Below are 19,579 nucleotides of genomic sequence, written 5' to 3' on the forward strand. Positions count from 1 at the left end.
AGAGCCCTGTCTTGTCCGTTTAAAGTATCAGCTAGGAAGTCTTAGACAGCAAGACAGACATATCAATGCATGCTAAAACAGCAGGGTAATTCAATGTGAGTCAAAACAGATATCATTACAGGCAATTGTTTATAATTGACTAAGTCAGGCATCCCTTCATTTTATAGCTTTTAAAACATACTCTCTCAGTAGGTGGTGCCAATTGAATTTGGTCTCCTGGAAATGGAGTTTAGTCTCTTTGAAAATTATGCAGTTGTCTCTGGCTTCTTTGTGTTTTGTCAAATTTGCATTTATTTTGGCAAACCGCTCAATAGCAAGACATCTGATCAAAGCCACTTGTAATAAAGCAAGTATTCTGAGGCCTGCTGCCATTTAACGCAACAAGAAAGGGAGACTGTTCTGTCATTCATTATTGTACTTCTTCGTTGGTAAGAATGGAGAACCTTGAGTAACTCGGGTGGTGCTGTGGTCTAAATCAATGAGCCTCTTGGGCTTGCCGATCGGAAGGTCAGCAGTTCAAATCCTTGTGACAGGGTGAGTTCCCGTAGTTCTGTCCCAGCTCCTGCCAACCTAGCAGTTCGAAAGCACTCCAGTGCAAGTAGATAAATAGGTACCACTGTGGTGGGAAGATAAATGGCATTTCCATGCTCTCTGGCACTCGTCATGGTGTCCAGTTGTGCCAGAAGCAGTTTAGCCATGCTGGCTACATGACCTGGAAAGCTGTTTGTGGACAAACACTGGCTCCCTCAGCCTGAAAGCGAGATAAGTGCCGCAACCCCATAGTCACCTTTGACTGGATTTAACCGTCCAGGGGTTCCTTACCTTTTTTTTTTTTTACCTTGAGTAAAAGCAGTTTATTATTGGGGCAGGGCAGGCAACTATATACCTAAGGCAAGGATGTGGAACCTGTGGCCCTTCAGATGTTCTCGAGTTCCCATAATTTCTGACCCCTGACCATACTGGCTGGGGTTTATGGAAGTTGTAGTCCAACAACACCTAGAGGGCCTCAGCTCTCAGAACTCTAGTCTAAGGGTTTGCAGATCTTCCAGACTCTCTCTGTGTAATGGAGTTTGAGACCTCCTCCTCATGCTTCAGGTTGCCTTGTCCTTCCTTAAATATTAAACATTCTTGATGTCCCTCATCGCCAAATACTGAAACTGAAACCAAGGAAGAAGCCTAGCAGTAATGTGGTTCCCATAAGCAGCTCCCCTGGCAGATATATGTACCTTAATATCCTAAATAGGGTCAATCAGTTATGTTCAAAACCACAGATTATATATTAGAAAAATTTAAAATAATATTTAGCATTAATAAACTGCATTGATGGCCCTGAGGAATTAGAACATAATTTACAATATTGTGTCCCCATTCTCTCTAGCTCAAGTGTTGCTAGTGATTTGTTTCTCTGGGTCTTGCCAAAAGGGGCAATCTTCCAGAATAGATTCCCCATTTTGAGCGCTTCAGACATACTCCATTTGTGCATAAATCCATGAAAGCTCATTGAGGTGTCCCCTTAAATGAATGTGTACACCCACCCATTAAGGATCTCTCACCCTGCCCAGTTTTAGCAGTAACTACATGTTATATTGCAGATTGCTTTTAGAATTCCTTGCAAGTTTCAAAAGTGCCTTCTTGTCATGCAGTTACTGTTAAAGAAAGTACTATATATATATATATATACACACACACACACACACACAGAGAGAGAGAGAGAGAGAGAGAGAGAGAGAGTGTTATCATCATACTCTTTTGGATTATGGCCCCAAAGTGCTGAGGCCCGAATTATATTCCGTTGTATGGCATGAACCTATATCTCTTGTATCTTTCCTGTACCTATTGCATCCTCTTCCATAGCAGAGTCCCACTATTCCTGTTCAGATTATGCTGACCTAGTGTATCTTACCATTCTTTTCCCTCCTGAAAATAGACTGAAATAATCAAAACTGATGACCCTTAGTTTAGACATATTTTGCGGGGGAAGGGGAACTTGAGGACTTTGTAGTATCTTATATGTGTAAATATTTCCCGAGTCAAGGGGAAGTACCTGAAGAGGGAACATCCTGTACAGGTGAGTGAGAGCAGGGTGGCAGTGCCGGTGTGGAGGCTGAGGATTAAGCAGGGCTCCCTGTCCACTGTACTGAAATAAAGCTGTTCGTGTTTGACTTTACCTGAATTGCCAGGAGTCTATTTCTAAAGAAAGGCAGCCCTGCTGGGCAGCAGCACATTCTATACACCTGTTGTCCTTCTTGCTCCCATGCACAAGGTTTATTTTCCTCTCTTTCACACAACCAGGAGACAAGGAAATATAGGTTGCCTTAAAGGAGCCTCTCTTTAGTTAAAAGATATATACAACTCAGCTGAAGGGCTAGACTGTGCAACCAATTTCTCACATTGGTGAGCACTTACACAAGTAATCCAATTGATTTATATCTAGCCCTGAAGTGGTTGCTTTAAGTCAAGGGATTGATTAATGAAGATGGTCATCAGTATAGCCTTCTGAGCCTCTGTGCCTAGCTAGCAAGCAATCTGTTTCTATTTGTCTCCATTCCAGTTTTCATTTTTTATTCGCCCCTTTCACTTCCCTATGACATTCCAAAGTGTGTGTGTGTGTATACAGACACATTTTCTCATTCTTCAATTAAACAAACTCTTAAGAATTGTAATATATAGTCCAGGGATAATCCTTTTAAATAAAGAGAGTGGGGCGTGCTACCAGATAAGGAGGTTTACCTGAATTATTTATTTTTTAAAACTAGTGTTTATGGTTATTTATTTTCCTATTGTGTGTAATCTGCATACTTAACTTGTTAGACATTTGAACAGTTGCTATGACAGGACAACATGCACCCACACACCCACACACCCGCCGCTGTATGTTGAGTTTTAGGGTTGTGTTTTAGAAATGGGAAGGTGCAAAGCCTTTCCATTTATTTCTGTCTTGCTGAATTTCTGTCTTTTATCTCGTCTTCAGAATGCTTATATGTGAAAACAAAATAGGATTCCTGCAGTAGGAATGTTTTTACCATTCCCAAATTGTTGTTTTGCATTCCTTTTGAACAGACTAGCTATTGTACTTCATTCCTCATTAAAAAGAACAGACTGTGCTGTTTGACAGGGTCCCCTCTTTTCAGTGTAGAATCTTGCAAAATAGCTAGGTTAGGTGTTTTGTAAAGGGAATAAAACAATAATATGTTTTGTTTTTAAGATGGAAATCTTTGCCCAAGAGTATCACTGCATTTGTTTTGTTTTTTAAGTTTTATTGAGGCTTTTCATAATAAAAGAGCACCGCATTTGGACAAACCTGGAGAAAACGTGTGTTTGCACAAATATTGAGAGAAATTTAAATCAAAAGTTACAAAGTGGTAAAAAAGAGAATTCCCTAGATGCCAAGACCCAGGTTTGAGGCAAGTATTCTTCAGTGGGAGAACCCCAGCAGAGATTTAAAAACACAAAATATGCGGCAAAATAAAGTGTGGAAATATAAGCTGTTAGGTCTTCAAAATATGCCTTTCTAATTTTTTTCCAAAGTTCCCCTTTTCCCTTACGATGGAAAAAGACCACTTGAGTTTGGAGCAACCAAATCAAGTCTCTTTATACACTCAGCTTCTCAGGTCGACTGAAGGAACAAAAGTCCCTCCTAGTCCCTCCCAAGGTGAGGAAGAGTGACCTAGCTAAGCCTGGCAGGACAGCTTACTCTATGGAATTAACCCCTTCATGCATTAATTAGACTTAAGCATGTTGGTTATATGAGGCTGGTTATTCCACACAAAGGCTGTTTTTAAAACTTCTCAAGAAAAATCACGTGGTTTGGAATACTTGCCTCACCCAAACTGGACTCCTATTCGGTATTTGGTAAATGAGTACTATTTATATAGGTTGCTTCCTTCCTAGGGTGCTCCCATGATTAATTTGAAAAGCTTCTCTAGCTTTTTCCAATAGCCTGTCGTCTCGTCCAAGCACAGCATGTGTTGCCTTGACTCTGTCACACCTGCAGGTCTTGTGAAGCCCCTGAGCATTGTCACACATATGCTGGGCAATGTGTCAAGCGTTACATTGCTGACTGTACACTCTCTCTGGTAGAGTGGTAATGAGGTGTTCTCTCAGGATGTTATATTCAAGCTGGTTCATTGAAGTAAACATTTGGACATTTGACAAATACATCTGTGCTCAGATCAGAGGCAAAATGCACTGATCATGACACATCATACATTTTGTTCTCAGAGCAACTTCTATTAAATAAGTTGCAGTTTAGGTAAACAGACAAAATTCCTAATACTCCATCCATTTTCAGTTATGTATGCAGGGACTTTTGTTAATCCTTATGTCATAATCCTCAGTACCTTGAGTAATTCCTTTGATAGAAAGCACCTTAGTACCTTAAAAAGAAGGAGCTTGCCATTTTGGGTCTATATGATTAAGTTTAAGTGTGTGATGGCCAACCAACTCCAGGCATTCATAGATAAGGCTGATTTCCATTTCTGCCTGAGGTTACATGACCCTAAGACAGAAATGGAAGATGTGATCATGTTGATTCTCATGGCTTTGTCAGCAACCCTCTTAGATGCTTGGAGGAACTGGAAAACAGGGTGGCTACTTTGCACTATTCTAAACTATTGCAGGGACCAATCATCCAACTGTCTGGAATATTACAATGATAGTGGCAACATAGACAGGGATAGACATGGAATAGGCTGTTGTCACTATTACAATGATAGTGGCAACGATAGACAGGGATAGTGCCTGGAAGCTCTAGTAGGGACTAAGAAGCTAAACCAGTACCCAAATTAAAAACAGAATTGATGGTGGTGACCCATTGAATGAGTGAATGTTTGCCTGCTCTAGACATTTATTTATTTATATTTCTTACCTGCCGTTCACCACAAGATCCCAGGACAGGTTACAACAATAAAACAGGCATAACTGTTACAGAGCTATAAATGTGATTTAAATGTGTGGTGTGGATATGATGGGTGTGACCATCATATGGTAAACTACCTCCTTCCCTGAGCCTTGGAATAGATCAGAATAAGATTAGACACAAGTAAGTAGTCAAGTGGAAGGTCTCGAACCACACAGGTTCCTAAAAGTGGAAAAATAGATGCAACAGGGCTGTTCAGGCTGCATAAGACATTCAAAGCTTTGTCTTAAGACCTGTTGAGATAGTATACCTGTGCCTGTACCACTTCAGACTGTAGATTTGGGGGAGGGAGCAAAAAATTTTGAATATATTTCTAGAACCCTTTCCTTTGACAGCCAGTTTTCTAGATGGTTTTTTTAAAAAGCAAACAAAAAAACACACCACTTACATGAAAGCCAGGTCTAACTCAGTTCAGGTCTCTCTACAAACTCTTTCAAGGGCATTTAAATAGTTCTGTGAATAGTTGTTACCTGGCACATGAAGGACAGAGTGAGAGAAATAATTGAAATCTCTAATTTATTAAATGATAAGCTTTTAAAGGCATTTCCAGAGTCCTGTTCAGTATTGTGTTTTCACTTTGTCCTCAGATTTGTGCTTGTTTTTGTGTCTTTATTTTCTTATTTATTTCTTCATTTGTTGTTTGTTTTTAAACATCACAGGGATGTTCTAATTTAGCTCTTTCCTGATTTATGTTTTTAGCCCTTTGAAGACCATCTGTTCAGACTGCATTTTTATTTTGTGGCATACATTTATTTAGCATGTAGATTAAGCATTATTGTTTTATGCCTGAACCATTTCTCTTCACTTAAAGTAATTTCCGTTAATCATTATCAATTACATTTGATTAAGCTTTTTTGGCATACCTCCAGAGCTAGCCTTTCTGGAGCCATACATACGGATTCACAATATTTAATCATATTAGATGCACATAATTTATTTCCTCCCTATTTGTTCAGTCTTGGTCACTGCTTAACAAATAAACATTGGTTAGTACCAACATTGCTTCATATCAAAGTGTACAGGTCACATTCAGAATTCAGCTGAATTCAATGGACTTGTGTTTATTCCATGGGTCTACTCAGACTGTGCCTAACCTAGGCACACTAGGTTAGTGAGCCTTTTTCTTTCTCTTTTGCCCCAGCAGCTTAACTGCTAGATTCTCTTGTTTTTATTTTCTTTTTTCAAATGATTACAGCATGCTATCCCTTTTCTGTCCCCTATCCTCTTGGCCATCCACAAGATAATTTATTGTGAAAATTTGTTATATGCCAGTAGAGACCACTGTGACTTCTGCATTGTTTGGTCTAATTGCTGAACCCATGAGACTTTGCACTAAACGCTCTGACCTTTTTATTTCCAATGCTATTAGCCGTGACCCAAATGAGCACATCAAGCATGACTTCTTTGTTTTGCCCTTATCACCCTGGTTTTGCTTCTGACAAGCTGAATCCATCTTCTACTGCAACACTCAGCTACTAAACTTCCTTTAAACAGCGCCAATGTAACTCTAGTGAAAAGTATATGTTTTATTTTTGTCTTTGAACTTTTGTGCTTCCTTACTGTTCTCAAAGGGACCCTCAAGTAATCACGACATGTATCAAACCTTGCTGGTTGACACATCAGTACCAGCCCAGTGTTTTATCATCAGCTGAAATCCAAATATAGTCCAGTGGCTAGTCACTATATGCTGTGCAAAGAGGAGGAGCCACACAATGATGATCCTTAGTGTTCTATCCAAGGAACCATTTGGCCCTCTCCCTTCACCTTATTATTATTATTATTATTATTATTATTATTATTATTATTATTATTATTATATTTACTAAAAGTATATACCTCCCTTCATCCGAAGATCACAGGGCAGTTTGCAACAGATTCTTGCCCATCCTGGCTAATAAAAGCAAGCTGTGAAGGGCTGGGCGATGGGCTCTGCAGGGTGGTGAATGCTTCTCTCTGTGAGGGAGCCTTCCCTGACCCGCTGAAAGAGGCGGTTATTAAACTGCTTCTTAAAAAAACATCTTTAGATGCTGCCAATATGGCCAACTATCACCCAGTCTCAAATCTTCCATTCTTGGGCAAGGGGATTGAGCGGGTGGTTGCAGAACAACTCCAGGCATGCCTGGAGGATGCGAACCATTTGGATTCCTTCCAATCGGGATTCAGGCCTCATCATGGGACTGAAACTGCCTTGGTTGCACTGGTTGATGATCTCCGGCGGGCTAGGGACAAAGGTGAGAGCTGTTTCCTAGTTCTGCTGGATCTCTCAGCAGCCTTTAATACAATCGACCATAACATCCTTCTGGACCGTCTAGAGGAGCTGGGAGCTGGGGCCACTGTTATACAGTGGTTCCGCTCCTTCCTCCTGGGCCATGTCCAGAAAGTGGTGGTGGGTGTTCAGATCCCTCACTTGTGGGGTGCCTCAGGGTTCCGTCCTCTCCCCCATGCTTTTTAATATCTACATGAAGCCGCTGGGAGAGATCATCAGGGGGTTTGGGCTGGGTGTCCATCAATATGCTGATGATACCCAGCTCTACCTCTCTTTCAAATCAGAACCAATAAAGGTGGTGAAGGTCCTGTGTGAGTGTCTGGAGGCAGTTGGAGGATGGATGGTGGCTAATGGATTGAGGTTGAATCCTGACAAGACAGAAGTACTGTTCTTGGGGGACAGGGGCCGGCTGGTGTGGAGGACTCCTTGGTCCTGAATGGGGTAACTGCGCCCCTGAAGGACAAGGTGCACAACCTGGGAGTCATTTTGGACTCACAGCTGTCCATGGAGGTGCAGGTTAATTCTGTATCCAGGGCAGCTGTCTACCAGCTCCATCTGGTATGCAGGCTGAGACCCTACCTGCCCGTGGACTGTCTCACCAGAGTGGTGCATGCTCTAGTTAACTCCTGCTTGGACTACTCCACGTGGCGCTACCTTTGAAGGTGTCCCGGAAGCTACAACTAATCCAGAATGCGTAATCTTTGTTGGAAGCCGCCCAGATGGGCAGGGTACAAATACTATATTATTATTATTATTATTATTATTATTATTATTATTACCATCCTAGGTTAATTGTGTGCAATGAGAAAGGAAGGACTCCTTGAAGACAGAGGGTGGGGGCACAAGGTTTGAAATATGTACATCCAAACCCAACCGTCGTAAGTAAACTTGTAGTACATAGATGAACACTTAGAATTTTTTAATGCCAGGTACACATTAGCATAAAGTAACAGATAGAAAAACATAATAGAACATCAAACATTTTAAACTTCCCTGTTTAACTATTTTTTTGTTACTGTTTATTTGAGCTCCTGAGCTGCAATAAGTATAACTGTGATAAACATTTAAGCTATCCTCTAAATCACCAAACACTGGGAAGTGTACAGCTCTTAGGATCATTACCAGTCATTCACAAGGCATTTCCAAAATTGCAGCTGTATTTCAAACTGAACTTCAAAGCTTGACGTGCTGCTGGCAAAGGTGCCCACCACATGGCTTTACTCATTGTATTAAGGAAATTGGCACGTCGTTCTTTGGCTATTTTTGGAGAACTGATGAATAAATTCTTCAAGTGTGCAAAAACAGCTCCTCCCTAAAGTTACATTGTAAGTGCAATTGCAGAAGAACACGTCAAAGTAATTTAAAATGGGCTTGGCTCTTATTCATTGTGAACAGCCATGCATAATGCCAAGTCTGAAAGGTGTGTGTAGCCTTGTTCAGACTGCTTTGCATTACAGTTGAGGCAGGGGCCTTCCCACTGGCCATGCCTCTGGGTGTGTGTCTTTTTGATTAAGACCCTGTCTCAATGTAAGGATGTACATGCATGCTGCAAGAACTAGTGATGCACACCATTCTTAGGAGTATTGTTCACACGTATTAAAGCTATGTGCATAATAATGTGCAGCAACAAAGTGCGTTCAGAGTGCCTGTTCTCAAATACCCAGCCACCCGCATACTCAATTCATATGTTTAATAATAATAATAATAATAATAATAATAATAATAATAGTGCCCCGCCCATCTGACTGGGTTGTTGCAGAGACTCTGGGTGTCATATAAAGTATAAACACTTGTGGACTCACTTGCAGTGACCCCCCCACCCCAGGAACAAAAGGCCTAGGCCTTGTTAGGTGTAACAAACTGCACAAGACAATGTTCTGGGATTTGAAAATGGGCCACATAACATTTGAAAATGTTATTGATTATAGTTGTAGGTAGGCTTTGGCTGGGTGTATATCTATTCACTGGGTGTATATCTATTCTTAGCCGCCAGGTGGAGGGCTGATCCTTGAACACTCTGGTTCATCACCTAAGCACTGCCCTCTCTGACCAACAATTAGTCAATTTGAATTCAAGGGGATGGTGGGCTCCTCAGGAATACAGTGGTACCTTTGGTTGTGAACGCCTCTGGTTGCGCACACTCCGGGTTACGAGCTCCACTAAACCAGAAGTAGCCGCTCCTGGTTGTGAACTTTGCCCCAGGATGAGAGTGGAAATCGCGCACTGGAGGTGCGCACGCAGTGGGAGGCGCCATTAGTGAAAGCGTGCCTCATGTTACGAGTGGTTTCCGGTTACGAACAGACCTCCGGAACAGATTCCGTTTGTAACCAGAGGTACCACTGTACCAGGTTTTCTGGATAGTACCACTGGGTTGGCAGTTTGTTTATTTAGAGAATTCATTTATCCTCTCACCCTCAGTAATACTATTTCCAGGACAGCTGAAAGAGAAGATACACTGAAAAGTTGCAATGTCACACTAGGCTGCATTTACATGTTATGCTACAAAGCACTGTATGATCTTTGTCTCGGTTAGATCGATATCAGCTTGTAAACCAATGTTTGGAAAGGATCAGCAAACTAGGATGTTGAATTTATAAAGCTTATCACTGAGCATATGGGAAACAAAAGCAAACAGCTCTAAACTATGGTTTGCTTTGTTTTAGAGTTGGAAACTCCAGTCCACTAAGATAGGTTCTTTTTAACCTTGCTTAGCACTAACCATGGTTTGGTGCAAAGTCTGAATTGAGTTTATCACAGCAATGGTAATGAATGACAATTAGAAAACGATGGGTTGTATCTGATGAGGTCAACCTGTTTGCACAACAGAACGCCTCTCTCTCTCTCCTCCCCTCCCATTCTCCCAAATCTATTCTGAAGCAGATTTTTGGGCAGCGCATGGGCAAAAGGGTAGAGTGGGTCTCCCATGTACAACTGGAAGCTATTGCACAAACAGCATGATTTGTACCCCACACCAGAGTTAAGTACTGCAAACTAATAAATTCGCTGTGCAATTGCCTGTATTAGCTGTTGAAGATCCAGTTGCTGTGAGTGGCTACAACTTTAATCTTGTTTCTCATGCAATAAGTACTTGCATCTCTTCAGTGAAGCAATGCATTATTATAGCCATAAAACCAACTGTCTGCAGTTTCCTATTCAGAATTTTCCTTGACAGCCTCCTATTAAAGTGCTGACCTTGGTTACTAACTTGAAGTGGGAAATAATCATATCCTTTTAAGATTCTATTCTTTCTCTTGTAATATATAATTACTGTGACAAAATGTTATATAAAATCCAGTCGTATTAGACTTAAATTCTGATTTGAAAAAAATGCTAAATGAAATATAATGCCATATGATCCTAACATTACAGGTCCAACATTGCGTACATTGTGCTACGTGGATAATCCGTGCACCATTTGGATCCCCCCCAACCCTAATGAAGACAATTAAACTAATGGGAAAATAATTAGAATTTTTTAATAATTTCATAAAAATGTATAATTTTAACTGATTTTCATTGTACTGAGTTTTTGGAACACTGCTTAGAGACAATTATAATTAAGATGTATATAAATTGTAGAAATAAATAAAATAAATACATTATAGTGAGTCACATGTAAGCAAGAGGAGTGATTACATTTGAAATTCTGAAAGCAGATCGCAATGCTGCAGGTTGATTAGACATGTTCCCATGTCGTCAGTTCAGTCGGCTTGTGTGGTCCCCTCTCTAAGCATCTGGTCAATCCCTGACACAGAGCAAGTTTAGACTGCCCAAGTCTTCCAAGCTCTGGTATGTCTACAGTAACACACAGTTGTGTGGATAAAAGCTAGTGTGATCTTTAAGTCATTTCCATGATTTTGGCTGCACTTTCCTCAAGTGCCTTCATTTTCCCACATAGAATTATAGAATTGTAGAGTTGGAACGAACCACAAGGGCCATCTAGCCCAAATTCCCTGCAATGCAGGAATCTTTTGCCAAACGTGGGGCTCAAACCCATGACTCTAAGATTAAGAGTCATGCTCTATTGATTGAGCTATGAAGTGTTTAGGCCAGCTCACAGTAGCCTTTTTCCTGTGTGAGAGGAATGTGTTGGTGTGACCTAGTATCATATTTTTTGTGTCTTCTACAAGAACATAAAAACCTCTGCCTTTCTAGTAATATTTAATGTATTTACATATGAGGGATTTTCACTGAAATGTTTTTAAGTGGAATGGGTATGTCCTTTTTCAGCATCTAAATTTTGCGCAGAGTATTAAAACAGGCAGAATTTTACATTTCCCCCAAATAAAGTGAGGTCAGAGTCTTGTCAGGAAGCAGGTGGACTTATTTCTGTCCCTATTTTGTCTATGCTGAATCACATCTTAATGATTAGTTTACATTTTGTCAAATATTTCAAATGTAAAACTGCCCTCTTGCACCAAGATTCTGGCAGCAAAACACAGATAATCTCATTCAGCTAGTGGAAACCCATTTGTCTGCTTGCGTCTTTATGTAAAGCAGAAATAAAAACTGCAAGGCAGCAATTTATTTCTGCACAGAAAATGGCATAGTAAAATGGGAAAGAAAACTACTTAGAATGTATTTTGCTGAAATATACGACTTTCACTTCCTTTTTTTATTTCATGCACTGATGTTCAGTTAAGCTACGGTAGATTTAGAGCATAAGCTGCTATACAAAGCAATACATGCTAAAGATGAGACAAAGATAACAAATCTGTACTATTGCTTGCTTGAATCATTCATGTCAGCCTGAACAACTAGATAACACACAATCTGTTGGACCAACTTTTATGTACGTGCATGGGGGGAGGGGTTATTTTTTGTTTCTGTTCTTGTTTCTATTATGTATTTTATGGTTTTTATCATGTATTTTTATGTTGTGACTGCCCTGAGATCTATGGATGAAGCGGGTATACAAATTCTTCTTCTTCTTCTTCTTCTTCTTCTTCTTCATCATCATCATCATCATCAAGAACATCATTTTACTCATTTAAGTGAGCCATAGAGAATAATATATATATATATATATATTATTAAGTATTATTAAGTATATGTTTTATTTATTTTTGTTTTGAAAAATCACTAAAAAGCATTTTTTTAAAAAAGAGAGAGAATAATAAATACTCCTTGTCTGAGTATCAGAAATTTGTAACTTCATAGTTTGAGCCAATTAAGTGTTCTTGCTAAAAAGCAATCAGCAAGCACACATATGCATGGTAGATTCTTGTAACAAACTGATCAGAGAGGTCTTTGGATCAGCCCCTGGTGCATGAAAATGTTGACTCATTCTACAGCTGTTTTTGAGAGATTTCATGCTAAGGTTTATCAGGAAAGAGTTTGATGTTCTTAAAAGTTTAGAAAATCTGTCTTCACACTCACAGTGATATGGGGCACTTGGCAGCCAGCTTCCAGCTGGGTATCTCTTCCTGGAATACTCTTGTGAACATGTGATGCCACTGTGAGCAAGTGCTTTCACTAAATGCTTTCAGGATTAATCTAAAATGGTAAATGTGATTATCCCTCTGGGTCCTTTAAAATTTACTTATTTTTACTGGGAAGTTTCACTCACCACTCAACCATTTCAAAGCAATCCTTGCACTCTTTGGAATTCAGAAAAGTGAAAATTTCAAATAATAGCTGTGTATTGTGAATTTAATAACTGCTTTAAATGTGTAATGAGTCAAATTTCTCATTCAACCTTTCCAGTTTAGCTTGCAGACTTTGCCTCTATTTTTAACCGGATTGGGGGCTTCAGCAAACCCAAATTAAAATTAAAAGGGAGAAATGTGTTGATGTGTTTTCTGGGGCTCTATGCAGCTCCATACATTTTTTTTTATCCTTTGCTGTTTTCTATAATCTGTGCTCTTGATCTCACTGGAGTGTATCTGATGCTCGTTTCCTCACCATAGCTGTCAACTTTCCCCTTTTTTAAAAAGGGAAACTCTCTTATTCCGAATAGAAAAGGAAAAAGTTTGCAGCTATGTTCCTCACCCATCTCTCCATCCCATCCCATCTCCTCCTATCCAGGTTCTTAGTAAAATGAAATATCTTGCGAAAAGCAAAATTTCAGGAGCATAGGCAAATTCTGGAAATCAATTACTTAGATCCAGATTTCGAAGAAAAGGGCAGTTTCAAACCTTGGCTTTCCATTCCCTGTGCATCTACCCCAAATGCTCCAAAGAATTGGGAAGCTCTCGAGGATGGGAGTTGCTTTAGGTGTGTGGTGTTATTTTAAATGGTATTTATTTTATGCTGTTTTTAGAAGACTGGGGAGAGTGGTGGCTATCTGTGCTGGTACAGATTCTCTTCCTTTTCTTGGAAATCAAACATGTTTTGAATGGTCAGTAAAGAAAACCAAGCTCAAACAAATGCACTGCAGCCCACAGGAGTTCTTTGTAAAACACAGGCCTCCCAACCCTGCACTTATCAAAACTATGAGCATTTTGCTGGTTGATAGTAGTGTGATCTGGCCCAGAAACTTTGTCTAAACCAAGATAAACTCTTTATGGAATATAGACTTCTGCAATTTTCATTTCATTCATTTTTTCTAATATTTATGCTTTTAATATTTGTACATTGCCTGCAACCCAGATAAAATTTAATAAAGCACTTATTAAAAAACACATTCAGGCAAACAAGTGTGCTAGCATACCATGACTACAGGCTAGCATTTGTACTGTAGACTTTAATTCAAGCAAACTAGCAGTGGATATATAAAAGCACTGTCTGTGTCTTTTGTGGCAACAATTTATCGTTAACAATTTTAAAAGTTAGGCAGCTAGCAACTAATTGAAAATATGTGGGCGATTAATTAAATTCATGTACATTATGAAAAAGACATGTAAAACATGAAAGGTAAATATAGAGCCAAAACCAAACCAACGTTGTGCTCCAATTCTGTACTATTTACCGTAAATTTCGCTCTATAACACGCAGATTTTTTCTCCTAAAAAGTAAGGGGAAATGTCTGTGCGTGTTATTGAGCGAATGTGTGGTCCCTGGAGCTGACTCGCCGGAGCGCAGGGGCAAAAATAGGCAAAAATCAGGCAAAAATAAGATCGGGCGGTCGGGCGGAGGGAAGGCGGAAGCTGCTGCTTTCCTGCATTCTGCCTCAGGGTCTTACTGCCCACCCACTTCTGTTGCTGCGTTTGCTCAAACTCAACAAAGAGCAGGGAATCCCCTGCCCTCCTGGCAAGCAGAGGGTTAAGGAAAGGATCGAGTCCTTCCTTCTAATTCTTTCCTAGTCACACTGCGTGCCGGCTCCAGCCCACCACCTCCTCCTCTCCGTGCTCTAGGGACTCGCAGGTGGGAGAGAGAGAGAGAGGGCTGGCTTGGGGGGACCGGGACTTTTGCCTTCCTTTCCTCCCCCCCACCCCGTTAAACTCCTTCCCTGCATTCTTAGCCAGCTGCTTCTCCGCACACCCCTCTTGTGCTTCTTGTCCCTTCTGTGTTTTTCCTTCCCTCCCCATTTAAAACGTGGTGACAAAGCACGGATCCACATGGATCCTCAGGATTTTTGCATTGGGTCACCCCAAATTCACCATCAGATCACATTACATGTCCATGGCTACAGTCTGTACCAAAAAAACACGCACCCACTGTTGCCTGGAGCTGCAATGGTGCAAAAACGTGGTTACAAAGCATGGATCCACAGGATCTTTGCACTGGGTCACCCCAAATTCACCATCAGATAACATAGCATGTCCATGGCTACAGCCTGCACCAAAAAAATCACGCACCCACTGTTGCCTGGGGCTGCAATGGTGCAAAAACGTGGTTACAAAGCATGGATCCACGGGGATCCTCAGGATCTTTGCATTGGGTCACTCCAAATTCACCATCAGATCACATAGCATGTCCATGGCTACAGCCTGCACCAAAAAAATCATGCACCCACTGTTGCCTGGGGCTGCAATGGTGCAAAAACGTGGTTACAAAGCATGGATCCACAGGAATTCTCAGGATTTTTGCATTGGGTCACCCCAAATTCACCATCAGATCACATGTCTGTGGCCACAGCATGAAGCCCAAAAATGATACATCCACTGTTTCATTCAGAATGTTTTTTCTCCTTGTTTTCCTCCTCTAAAAACGATGTGCGTGTTATGGTCAGGTGCGTGTTATAGAGCGAAAAATACGGTACATATCTGGGGAAAAGTCTCATTGAACTCTATGGGATTGCTTCTGTGTAGGATTGCACTGCTAAACATTCCAAGAAATTATTATAATATTGTGTTCTTCTTCCAGAAGTCAGACTGGGATAGCTCAGTGTCATGTAAATGCAGACTCTTTTCAAATAGGGGAGCTGAATGTGAGATTAACTGGTAACTAAAGCCATGTACATTTTGAACTGCAGTTAATGGAGGTGCCATTAGTTTGATAGGGGCTTGCCTAAGTCATGTGCAAATCCTTAAGTGAAGCAATGTTGGACCTGGACAATGTCTGTATAGGAAGCCAATGTTAAGCACAGTGTAATCTGCTGAAAGCTCTTTAGCAGAAAGGCAGGAAAGAAATGTAACAAATAAGTACAGTGTTAAAATCCAATAAGTGCTTCCCTCTGCCTTCATAAGTACATAAACTCTGGGTTGTGCTGTGGAGATATAAGTCACCCTCCAGTTAAAAACAATGCCATTGATTGCACCCTTGGCGAACGCCTGTTGAAACTGTAAGCAGAATGTTGCCTCTACTTCATAAAACAAAAGCTGTTAGGAACAACAGCTGAGCTTTTATAACTCGTTTGCTGTGAGGCAGCCTTTGCAGGTGGACAGCCTTTATATTTCCTAAAACTACTTTTACTAAAACTACAGTATATTTGGCTTGCAGTGAAATTATTCATAGGGGAATAGTTAGGGCCAGAGGTGCCAGCTTGTGAGGGGGATTGGGTAGGGGACTAGCCTGGCCCCCTTAGTCCAATGACCGCATGCCACTGATTTTTACTATCTGTTGGGGCCAATAGAAAGCTTTTTTTCAAACCTGTTTGTGGGATAGAAATGCCAGGGTATGTTTGACAGTTGGGAACAGACCATACCCCATAGCCCAGTGATGGCCAAACTTGCACCCCCAGCTGTTTTGGGACTACAACTCCCATCATCCCTAGCCAACATGACCAGTGGTCAGGGATGATGGAAATTGTAGTCCCCAAACAGCTGGAGGGCCAAGTTTGGCTATCACTGCCATAGCCCCTCCTTCAAAGAACCCTGATTGTGGCAAGCAAAGGCATTTTCAGCATGGGAGGGGCACCACTGGAAAGCAAGGGATAATCTTTCCTCCCCAAGAGGAAACTTCCCTCACAAATACCTCTCCTCTGTTAGAATTAGGTTTCAAAGAAGCCTCCTATTGAAGCCAATAAACTCTTGCTAAAGCCTGTTTCCAGCATGGGAGCAGGGAGGGGATTAGTTGGTAAGAAGTCACAGGTGTGAGGGCTAATTAACTATCCCTTTCCCAAAGCATGGCCCACATTGCAATTAGGCTTAAGGGGGAGATTCTATTGGCTGGAATGCTTCTTTGAAGCCTCATTGCAGCAGTGGGAGGGGTCTCTGCAGGTGAAGGTGCTGTATTGGTGATCCACGGTTTGCGGATATTTCTGGCATGGTCATGGATGAGTCTTTTCTTAGCCTGGTAAGTTTATTACACTATTGATATTCCCTTTGATGTTCTGTTCATGTTTATTAACAGACTGCAGACTTGGCTTTCCTCTTAGCTGCTTTGTTGGGTTTTCTTTGGGATAGGAATGTGGGTTATAAATACGAAATGAAGTGAAATTTTCCAGTCTAATAGAGACTAGCATAACCAGCCACTTATATGTTGCATGGACAACTCTTTGAGCAGTTTTCTTATATAGGGTTTTCTTTGTGATAGTTGTGATATATGGACTTGCTTAAATATATGCTTTTGTTGGCAGAGGTGAGCACCATAGCTAGCCTCAATACAACCTACTGGCTCCACTGTTGAAGGAGTGACCAGCTCAAAGTTGCCACAGTCTACAAGTTAGTTTTTTCAGACATTGAAAAGTCTTGAAGCTCTTGAAACTTCATAGTTAAATAATATCAGGTTTCCTCTTTTATTAGTTGGGTGTGGTTTTATGCATGACTTTGCCCAGTTGTGATACTCATGAACTTCTATGAGATCTCTGTGAGTTTTAGTTGCAGATTCAGAAATGCGTATAAATGTGGGTTTTGCTTTAAATTTTGATTGTTGTAGTTATTTTTGCATTATAACTGTGTTGGCTGAAAAGCAGCCTGTAAATAAACCTTTATCTACTGTAGCAAGTTCACCAAATATAGGGCCATGGACTCATAATATTTTGTTCTATCAAATAGAGTTGAAAGGCTAAAATGCAAAAGATCTCATTTGTTATGGAGATGTAGGTGTTTGCAGAGTGATGACATGACATCTTCATGAGTGTCGACCATAAGCGTGTTTTATTATCTCAGTTGGCTGCTTTGCCCTGTAACTGGAAAGAGAGATGCAATAAAAATGTGTGGTGGTACACAGAGCTGAAGGTATAACCGTATTTTGCATAACTTAGACATTCTCTTTGGAGTAATGATCATCATGTTAATGTTGTGGTTCTCTATGGAGGTTGGAAGTGATGCTCTTAAGCTTGATCCTCTGAACTTTTAATACACCACAAAATCTGTTTAACACAGCGGGGCATATTGTATCTAATAAAAAACAATAAATATAGCAGAAGCTATAGTTTGTGGAGGACTTGTCAAGTTAGCATAGGGGGAAAAGCATGGCAAACTTCACCTCTTCAAGTTAGGCAATCAATCTTTGGTCTTGCATAAATGCTCTTCAATATAATGAAATTAAGGTACAGTATATTAAGCCAGTTGTAGGATTCCCACTCTCCAAATCTGTGTGAAAGGGCCTGTTTGTTTGTGTTCGGCTAACCAGCTGATAAACAGAAGCAGTAGTAGCCAGACTGTGCTACAGTTGATGGTAGCGTTCCCTGAGTGGAGTTCTGCTTAGGCCGCTCCAACCAGCAAGATGCAGGAAGAAAGAGACATTTTTTTTTGCTGATTTCTCCTTCAGTGGCACCTCCTATGATGTTCTCAAAGGTGCCACAAGAATCTTTGTTCTTTTGGAAGAACAGGCTAACACGGCTACTTCATACCATGTATGAGAGTTATTTATAAGTTCTTTTAAAGCATGCTGCTCACATGTAAATGTGCTACAGATATGCTCAGGGAGCATGGACAAATGTGCTCAACTCTTCCCCTTAGTGTTGCTGTGCCTGTAAACCTCAAGACAATGTAAAGTTGAGCCTGAAGCAGGGAAGCTCCTCTACTTATGGAGGCTTCCCACATGAGTTAGAATGCTGTTTTTTTAGGAGGATGGGAATAGCAGAGTTGAAGCAGCCCAGAGCTTTAGCGTCTCCACTCTCCCTGGTTGTGTGTAGCATTTACATGCCAGCACTGCATACAAATAGGGCTGTGGAGTCAAACTAAATAACCACTACATTTTGTAACAGGAGTGTTTGCCACCCTAGGGTCCTATGGAAGGGAGGGCAGGATTAAAAATATAATAAATAAATTGAATGAAAATAATCAACCCATTTGAAAATGGAGTGCCTGTGTTTGAGCAACTGTATGGCAGTATCATTGATGCTTCTGAAGTCAATGACAAACCCTTTTCTTTCAAGAATCAGAAAGGGGGGGGAGTTGATTTGAATACAAAGTTTTTACATTGCTAAGGGGGAAAATGAACATCTTAAAGTGAACTTGAAAATCAGACTTCATGACTATGATCCAGAGAGCTCCCCTAAGAATATGAAAGTGCCTCTGCATTCCCAGTGGTAAATTTAGGAGTGGCAACAGAGAGTAACAGCAGTTTCTGACTTTGCTTTTCAAATTGCTTTTGAAACTTGTTAGTATTCGCAACTGCATTTTTTAAAATAAAAAAATCAGGGGGAGTCAAAGATGCCACTATTTAGCACAGATGTAATTGCATGGTTCTCTGTATTGATTGTGGTTCAAGGGTTTAAAATGTGAGCCTAATTCTCTTGTTGCGTGTCGATCAGAGCAGGTTAAATGAAATGGAGAATGTTTTAATGCTTAAAATCCATTCGGCCCTCCAGTACATATTTTGAAGGGAGACCCCCACCCCCGCAGCCTTCAAATAGAGCATGTTATAAATGAAATATTAAATGGAATTCCACAAGTGGTCACTTCTTTTCAGATTTTTTTCTCCATATCTTGAATGGTATCTGTAAATACTGCAGTGTTCAAAACTCTTGGAGGAAGAGTAGCAGTATAAATCAGCTTCTTTACTGGAGGAGGAGCAGAAGCAGAGCTTTAAATTTCAGCTTAATTGGTACCGAGACAGGGCTCTCAAAGTGTATAAGTCTGTGTTTTATTTAATTTGATTGCCTGCTTCTGTCTGCTGCTTTT

At 40.6% G+C, this 19,579-nt stretch overlaps 1 protein-coding gene across 4 annotated transcripts in view; it reads left to right on the forward strand.

Moving 5' to 3' along the window:
• The window catches only part of GRIK2 (glutamate ionotropic receptor kainate type subunit 2), a 461,921-nt gene that overhangs the window by 286,249 nt on the left and 156,093 nt on the right, over window positions 1-19,579 (forward strand). The gene's annotated exons all lie outside the window — the stretch shown is intronic.

Source organism: Podarcis erhardii, assembly GCF_964252035.2.
Source record: "Podarcis erhardii genome assembly, chromosome: 3".
Classification (NCBI taxonomy): domain Eukaryota; kingdom Metazoa; phylum Chordata; class Lepidosauria; order Squamata; family Lacertidae; genus Podarcis; species Podarcis erhardii.